Source organism: Prionailurus bengalensis, chromosome D1 (genome assembly GCF_016509475.1).
Source record: "Prionailurus bengalensis isolate Pbe53 chromosome D1, Fcat_Pben_1.1_paternal_pri, whole genome shotgun sequence".
Classification (NCBI taxonomy): domain Eukaryota; kingdom Metazoa; phylum Chordata; class Mammalia; order Carnivora; family Felidae; genus Prionailurus; species Prionailurus bengalensis.
The window spans coordinates 73,808,974-73,818,140 of NC_057346.1; the positions used below are offsets into that span (position 1 = coordinate 73,808,974).

The window sequence follows — 9,167 nt, forward strand, 5'->3', positions numbered from 1 at the left end:
GTCTCAAAAATAAATAAAACATTAAAAAAAAAAAAATTAATTAAAAAAATATTCGCAGAGTTAAAGTCAAATCAATCTAAAATATAGAGTCTATTCCTAAAGAAACCAGGGAGGTTAGGGGCACCTGGGTGGCTCAGTCAGTTAAGCGTCCAGCTTCGGCCCAGGTCATGATCTCACAGTTCGTGAGTTTGAGCCCCACGTCAGGCTCTGTGCTGACAGCTTGCAGCCTGGAGCCTGCTTCGGATTCTGTGTCTCCCTGTCTCTCTGCCACTCCACAGCTCATGCTCGCACTCTGTCTCTGTCAAAAATAAATAAACTTAAAAACAAAACGAAACAAAAACAGGGAGGTTTCTATAAAGACTTGTAGAATTTAAAACTTTTCTCCAAATTTATATATGTTAAATATATACCTATATTTCTTGTTTAGGGTATGACACAAACTTCTTTTTAAACCTAATTTTACTCTATGATTTTTAATGATATTTTCACCTTTCCTTTTTTTTTTTTTGGTTGAAATCTTTTTTTGATAAAAATTAATAAGCTGAATCGCCAACCTCAATTAGCAAAAATAAAAAATATTCTCTCAAAAAAAATCCTAAAATCTACATCTATTAATATGAACTTTCTATAATTAAACAATATACTTCCATGGAGGAAAACCACTAATATACTCAATTATTAGTGTGATAGGATGCCAAAGGTGTGTAAGAGACATTCATGTGAGCTGATTTACAATGTTAAAAGATTTCTATTGGCTTTGCCGAAAAAAGACCTAAGGAAAACCAAAATGGAAACCAGGAAACCAATTAATATGCAACTGAAACAATCTAGAAAAGAACCAGTAAGGACTTGAACTAGGTTGGCAGCAATGGAAATATTAAGAATGGTTTCATTTAAACTAGCAAACAAAAATGTTAAGTTTAGACAGTAAATGAAATGGGGGAAAAACACAATAACATGACAGAGAATGATTTAATTGGTGGGAAGGGGTATTATTTTTTAACAGTGTAGTGAGGAAAAAGATGAAATTGGAATGGTAACCTGGACATAAGGGGTGAGTCATGGGAAAGCGAAGAGAGAAACCATCCTGAGCTTCACAAGTTTAAAGATGGATGAGCCTAGCAAGCTCCCACACTCTTTAATCTCCATACTACACTTTATAATTATACTTTGCCCAAGTACTACAAGCAATTAATAAAGGGTTTGATTCTCTCATTTTGACAAAAAGCACTACACTGTAGTCTAATAAGCACTAGCAGTCATTATACCACCTTGAGCTCCTAGGAGTAACATTCTACACATAAAAGATTCACAACACAGGGCATTCATCAAGAACAACTATCTGTATCTGCATGTATATATCACTCTTTGGGAGGGGGACATGGAAGGGGGAATACAATTACAGCAAGAGTTTCCTGTTCAAAGACATTTCACTAACAAAGCAGTTTTCAATCTAACTCAAAATCCCAACACTAGTACTGCTTTGTGAAGATAATTACTGAACTTTGGACTACTTTATTGTCCATTCATTTAACATGAATCATTAAATATACTCTGACATTACCCCAATTCCAACAGGACAAATAACAGTAAGCTTTTGTGCTAAATGTTATGGTATATGCCTCCATTTCCAACATAGCTTAAGAAAACATAAAACTGAGTTATAATCAAGAACCCCCAAAGAGGGAATAATAATGAAAAACTGACATGAATTTTTCTAGAATATTTCCCCCAAACTCCAACATTACTATGGCTAACAAAACCTTGTCTTCACATGACACCAACTGCATTAAATTTGTAGTTTTATAGAACAGTGATAACAAAGAGGAGAAAATGTAGTAGCAAGACTTGAGGCTTTAATTATCAGACTTATTAACTGTGTAATCTTAACCTAGTTAATCTCCCTTTGTCTTAGTTTTCTTATCTGTAAAAGATAGATCACATCTCAGTATTGTTGGGGTTAAAAAAAATAATATACGTAATGCCTAGTTTATAACAGGCATTTAATAATACATATATGTATTACACAAGTCCAGTTATTGGAACAACCATCACTATATTCATACCACTAAAAAAAAGGCAGCTTATCAGATGAAAAGATGTTCAATAGCATTACTCATTAAAGAAATGCAAATCAAAATCACAATGAGATACCACTGCATACCTACTAGAATGGCTAAATTATTGGAACCCTCCTCATCCTTTGCTGATGGGAATGTAAAATGGTGCAGCCACTTTGGAAAACACTTTGGTGTTTTCTCAATAAATGAAACAGAATCTCCATATGACCCAGCAATTCCACTCCTAGATATATATACCCAAAAGAATTAAAAACAGGATAACTGTACACTAACCCTCACAGCAATATTCACAATAGCTAAAAGGTAGCAACAACCTAACTGCCCATCAAAATATGGGTATACAAAATGTGGTGTTTTACTGAATCTCAAAAGCATTATGCCAAGTGAAAAAAGTCAGACTCAAAAGGCTATATATCCTGGGGTGCATGGCTGGCTCAGTTAGAAGAACATCCAACTCTTGATCTAGTGGTCATGAGTTTGAGCCCCGTGTTGGGCATAGAGATTACTAAAAAAAAAACCAACAACGTTGGGATTGAGGGAGGAATGACTTCCTCTGAGTTGCAGATGACCATTTGTTAAATAAATAAATAAATAAATAGATAGATAGATAGATAGATAAATAAATAAATAAATAAATAAATAAATGGCTGAATATACTGTATTTATAGGACATTCTGGGAAGGCAAAACTAAAAAAATCAGTTATCTAGAGGGTAAGTGAAAGGTACTGATTAATCACAAAGGGGAATAAAAATAGTTTTTGGGGTGATGGAGTGTGGTGGTGGCAGTTATACACCATCACTAACTCATAACTTCTAGAGCTGATACCTAAAACAGATGAAGTAAATTGTATCTCAATAAATCTGATTTTTAAAAAAACCCTAAATAGTATGTCATACATTTCATTTTTCATTTTTTTTAAGTTTTTTTTTAAGTTTTTTTTTTTAAATGCTTATTTATTTTTGAGAGAGAGAGAGGGGACAGAGCATGAGTGGGGGGAGGAGCAGAGAGAGACAAAGACACAGAATCTAGCAGGCTGCAGGCTCTGAGCTGTCAGCATAGAGCCCGAAGCGGGGCTTGAATCCTACGAGCCATGAGATCATGACCTGAGCTGACATCGGACTCATTTTTCATTTTGTTTTAATGTTCGTGTATTTTTGAGAGAGAAAGAGACGGACACATAGAATCCGAAGCAGGCTCCAGGCTCCAAAGAGGGCCTCAAACTCAGGAACTGTGAGATCATGACCTAGAGGAAGTCAGATGCTTAACTGATTGAGCCACCCAGGCGCCCCCATGTCCTACATTTCAATACAGGCAGAATTCCAGTCCAATAAATGTCATATGAGATCTAGTCAAATAAAACTAGGCTACATTCCCTGGAGCCAAAAAGACCATCTTTTCTCAACTCAGCACTGTAGTCTAAAAAATATATACACACTAAATTAAAAAAAGAGGCCAGAACGGTTATAAATTATGTCATGAACACATATAAAGTAGCTTAATAAAATCAGCTTGATTATGGATACTTACAGCACTATGGTTTTTTATAGGTATAATTAGGTCTCCTTCAGAGCTTATCTTGGGAGGAAATTTAAGCTTCGTGTAATTCCCTAACCTGCAAATAAAACATCTAAAAAATTGTTTTCCTGTTCCCTAATTAGGTACTTTTTCCAAGTGTGTGTATCTCTCCCATCAACATCCACATTCTTTTCACCAAAAGGCAAAGCACCTGCTCGGATTTCCCTTTATTGTGTCCTATTGTCATTTTCCCTACCCTTTTATCTTGAAAGAGGCTTTTGTCTTTGCTTTTCCCTCGCATTCCACCACAGAACTTTATTTTTAAGTAGGCTCCACATCCAACGTGGGTCTCAAACTCACAACCCCAAGATCAGGAGTCCTGCGCTCTATCATACCGACAGTGGAACTCTTAATGTCTTCCTGCCTCCACTGTTATTTTCTGAAGATAAACTGCCAATTTCTCTTTTATAGGTGGGAAACTACTTTTTAAAAAATAGTCTGTTTCAATCAGGATTTCGCTTTATTGCAAATTTTTTAATTTTCTTATTTTTGAGACAGACAGACAGACAAAGCGTGAGCGGGGGAGGGGCGGAGAGAGGGAGACAGGATCCCAAGCAGGCTCCAAGCTCCAAGCTGTCAGCGCAGAGCCTGATGCAGGACTCGAACTCAACTACAAGATTGTGACCTGAGCCAAAGTTGGCGCTCAACCGACTGAGCCACCCAGGCGCCCTAAATTATTGCAAAATTTTTAACCAAATTTCTGAACACTGCCTATTCTATACCTTTCTCACAAATTTCTTATCAAATCCCTACTCATTTCACAACAGGAACTAGCATTACTCATCTACTCATTTAGAGTCCAACTTCTCTTTCAGTCCCCTTAACCATGTCTTCCACACTACTCAAGCCACAAGTTCATAGCTTGTGTTAAGATTTTCTGAATCATCCAAATAATATAAAAGTTCTGACCACTGGCCTCCAAGTTCTTTATTGTGGATGTTTACTTATTCTCATCTCTTATTTCACCCCTGTCCTGTCCTTATCTTTTCAAATACTTCCTTAAACTTTTATTTTCTCCTAAGTTTTTCTCCAAGTTCTTCCCTGTGCACTGAAATAATTCTGTCCCTCACACTTCATCACCTTCCTCCTACAGTAACAGTTTAAGTAAGATCTAAACTCTTTACTCAAGGGATACATGGCTGGCTCAGTCGGTAGAGTATGCAACTCTTGATCTCCCCATACCCCTACACCCCACACAGGGGGTAGAGATTACTTAGGAAAAAATAAATAAATACTTGCTGCTAAACCAACAATAATTGCCTTCAAATATATTAAAAGAGTGTTCAAAAATCCCATACACAGCCAGCCAGTGTGGGATAGGGAAGCAAAACAATGGGGCTTGACCCCAACATATCAGAGTTCAAAACCCAGCTCTACCATTCACAAATTGTAATTATAATTCAGCGGTTTAGTCTTCCTAGGCCCAAAATTATTCATCTGTAAAGTGAGGACAATAAACTTATCTTTAAAAAAAAATTCCATCTCAGGGGTGTCTGGGTGGCACACTTGGTTGAGTGTCTGACTTTGGCTCAGGTCATAATCTCACAGTTTGTGAGTTGAGCTCCACACGGGGCTTGCTCCTGTCAGCACAGAGCCCGCCTAGGATCCTCTGTCCCCCACCCCCACCCTTTCTCTGCCCCTCCCAACTCACTTGCACTCTCTCTTTCAAAAATAACATTAAAAAAAGAAATTCCATTTGCTTTTGTACCTAAACAGCTAAATTAAAAATTTTAAGAAACTCAAAAAGTAGTTTAAAGTTATATAAATTTCCTTTTTAACTGCTTAAAATGTGAGTGTGTACTCTCCCTTTGTTTTCTGAATCCATCAGTTCTAAATAGGAAATTGCAGAGAAATGGAAGGATACAACATATACACAAATGCACAAAATAAAGATATCAAAAATGTGACTCCCCCAGAAATAGAGAAAACAAAGTTTCTTCTAGTCCCAACCTTAACCCTAAGAACAACCTAAAAGATATCCTATAGCAATATTACTCCAAAGTATGATAATTCCCAACAAGATTCATGTATGAATTCTATAAAAATGATGAGAAATTATAAACTACTGATAATTCATTTCTCATAGGAGTTGGTTTTCCTTTTCAAGCAGGAATCCAAGACAGAACAGAATTTTCAAACTGTATATCTGCATTGTTCAGTCCAGTAGCTACTAACCACAAGCAGCTTGAAATGTGGTGCTTGAAATGTGGCTAGTCCAAAGTGAGATGTGTTTTTTTAAAGGGGGACTTTTTTTAAATTCATTTTTTAATTTTTATTATTATTATTATTTTTTTATTTTTTTTTTTTAGAGAGCGAGCGAGGACAAGCTGGGGAGAGGGGCAGAGGGAGAGAGAATCTTAAGCCTGACATGGGGCTCGATCCCACGACCCTAGGATCATGACCTGAACCGAAATCAAAAGTTCTACACTCAATCAACCGAGACACTCAGGTGTCCCAAAATGAGATGTGTTTTAAGTGTAAGATGCATACCAGATTTCAAAGACACACACACACACACAAAGTAAAAAAGTATCTTACATATGTGGCTCTCATTTAGTATTTCTACCGGAGAGCATTAATTTAGATAAAAACTCTCAAATAAAAAAATGGATACCAAAAAATAATTTTTTTAATGGATAACAAAATAAGCAGCTTAATATCTCACTGCTTGGTAGTATCACAGCAAGGTCTAGAACCTGATCACCTTTACCCTAACCTCATTAATAGGAGAAACTCATCCTTTAAGACTCAATTTGAGTATCATCTTCCTCAGATGCACTCCTTTCCCCTCACCAGCCCATATGACCATATCCTTTTTAGTACTTTGGATCCACTACTGCCCTTATAACCATACTATTATCTCTTGTGTCTCATTTTTTTTCTATACCTGGAACCATTGCAGTCCCAGGCATCCTTGCAGGCCCTATGAAAACAGTCTTGCAGAGAGTTAATTTTTAGCCCTATTCAGGTACAACAAATCAAATCACATACTATGTAAATGCACAGTATTAAAACAATTCACCTTTATCATTTACCTGTCTTAATTTCTTCTTGGAATATGGAAAATATAATAAAATAGATAATTTATGTTATCAAAGTGAGTAACAAGTTACAAAGCATTTAAAAAAGCGCTTTGCCCTGCTGCTCTGAAAAGTTTGGTCTGATGCTCTGATAAGAACTATGAGCTCTTGGGAAATTCAACACTCTCGTTAGATAGAAGTTCAGTTACCGAATGTGCTTACGAGTGCAAAATGTGCCAGATTAAAGAAAGATTCCTGGACATGTAACTCATGCACAATCTTATTTTAGAACCATTCATGGCAGAAGGGAGAAGCAAAGAATCAGATGCTTATCGGGCTCTCTGCTGTCAGCGCAGAGCCTGCTTCAGATCCTGTCTCCTCTCTCTGCCCCTCACCCACTCGCACGTGCAGCTCTCTCTCAAAAATAAAATATTTTTAAAATTAAGAAAAAAAAAGAATCAGATGCTTAATATACAGCTAATTGCCTAAAGTTATAGTTTCTAATTCCTAAATGCAAGCATGCCAACTTTTACGTTCCATTTAACAGCAAAACTTGTGAAACCTATGGATGAAAACAGCAAAATACAGCGCTTGCCAAGAAAAACTGCAAGCAACATGCATACAAAACAGATTTTCATAATATGCTTGGTATCTATATAAAGTCACTTTTGAATTAAGTTTGAGTTAAATAACAAAATCTCTCTATTCTCAGTCATAACGCTTTTCAGTACTCAAAAACAGTCTTAATATTAAACAAGCAATTCTCTTCAACTGTATAGACCTCAACTAGAGCACTTCAGTCTAACCTGCCATGTGGAATAAGAGCACTAACACCAAGTATAGGAGAATATGCTGAAAGGAGTCTACTGTGGAGACTTAATCACAAGCCAAGGAGGCAAAGGTACAAAGTCTTTCCTGGTGTCAGTGTCCCTAGACCTCCAAACTGGCTTTCCCCTTACACTAAGTCTTCACCACTCTTCTAATAGCTTTCTTTTTTTCTACATCTCTTCTACTCTGTGACTTACTCCAATACAGTAAACATTTTTCCCAGCAGAGTGTCTGTCTTGACACCCACTTGGAAAGATTTGAGGACCTCTTTAATAGTTAATCTCCTTCAAAGACGAAGACCTCCTTCCTGTCAATTCAACACCCACTGTTCAAAATAAAAATATAATTACAACCTCAACTTCTATCAGGCTGATGAACAGAAGCAACTACCACAGGCTCGCTCTTTCACGTTATCCCCAGCCTGTCCTCCTCACTTAATTTTCATTTCCCTCCTCAATCCCTGCTCCCCCCCCCCAAAAAAATATTTCCACAAATGGAAATACGTATGGCTTTTTAAAAGCCAAACCATTCAGTGAGGAAAATAAGTATGTGCTTTTTTCTTCAACTATGTATTGTTCCTCTCTCACTCAGGAAGAGTTTAGAAAATATTTTTAATCTGACCGCACTCCCGGAAAGATGTTGCGCTAAATACATACTGAAATAATACTGTTTTCCCGAAGCAAGTGGATTCGCGGGAAAAAGGGAAACGGGAGAGGAAATAAAATCATTATCCCATAAGCTGGAGATGGGACAAGGAGGTGAAGGCGCGGGGGGGGGGGGGGGGGGGGGGAGGAGAGCTACACAGAACTGAGAAGTGCAACACACTTCGCCAGAATCTAACAATTCAACAAGAGAATAGGACCGGCCACTTCGGCTCCTGCCGGGTCCCGAAGGACAAGAGGGCTGTCTCCCTCCCCCCCACCCTTGGGAGAAAACTAACTTCCAGGCGCACCACCTCCCAGCCCCCGCCAAGAGGGGCCTAATGGGGGTGCGGGCCCCTCGCACCTTGGGCGGGACAGTCAGCAACGGCCTGGGTGGAAGCAAGGCCCGGGGGAGGTGAGTCTGGCTGGGGCAACGCCAAGAGTACCAGATGGAGGGTCAAAGGCGGGCACCCGGGGACTGGGGGCCGCCTCAAGAGACCCTCCCTTCCTGGGCCCCCCAGGGCCCCTCACTGCCCTTGAACAGCAGGGTCCCGGATACCGGCCCCCGCCACACCTATCGCTCCTCACCTCACGCTGCCCGAGCCTCTGCCTCCACCACAACCCGAGCCGCGGGAGCAGCCACGGTGCGAGCCATTTCCCTCTCAGCCGCCGCCAAGAGACTCGGCGGACTCCACGGCCAGCCAAGCACAGCACGTCACTTCCGACCAGAGAAGCACCGCCTTCCGCGCCCAGGCTTCTGGTGGATTGGCTGGTGCAGACGGCCTACCTGAGGTAGTGGGCGGGGCTTGGGCGCGTCCCGCGAGGCTAGAACTCAGGGTGTGGGGGTCAGGCTCCGGCTTTCCCGGGGAAATGCCGAGCAGGCTCTGGATACCTCTTCTCGCAACACCAGGCCGGGGACGGGGATGCCTCCTGGAACCCCAGCCGGCCCTCTCTCCGGCCGGGCGTCCGCCAATCACCAAAGTACTCTATTGTTCCCCTGCCCTCTCCGGGGATTCAGCA

At 39.8% G+C, this 9,167-nt stretch overlaps 1 protein-coding gene across 1 annotated transcript in view; it reads right to left on the minus strand.

The window, feature by feature from the left end:
• The window catches only part of PIK3C2A (phosphatidylinositol-4-phosphate 3-kinase catalytic subunit type 2 alpha), a 126,039-nt gene extending 117,162 nt beyond the window's left edge, over nt 1-8,877 (minus strand). The window contains exon 1 of the mRNA XM_043582344.1: nt 8,736-8,877. The gene's annotated coding sequence lies outside the window, so the exon portion shown is untranslated. The remainder of the gene's footprint in view (nt 1-8,735) is intronic.
• Nucleotides 8,878-9,167: the final 290 nt, after the last annotated feature.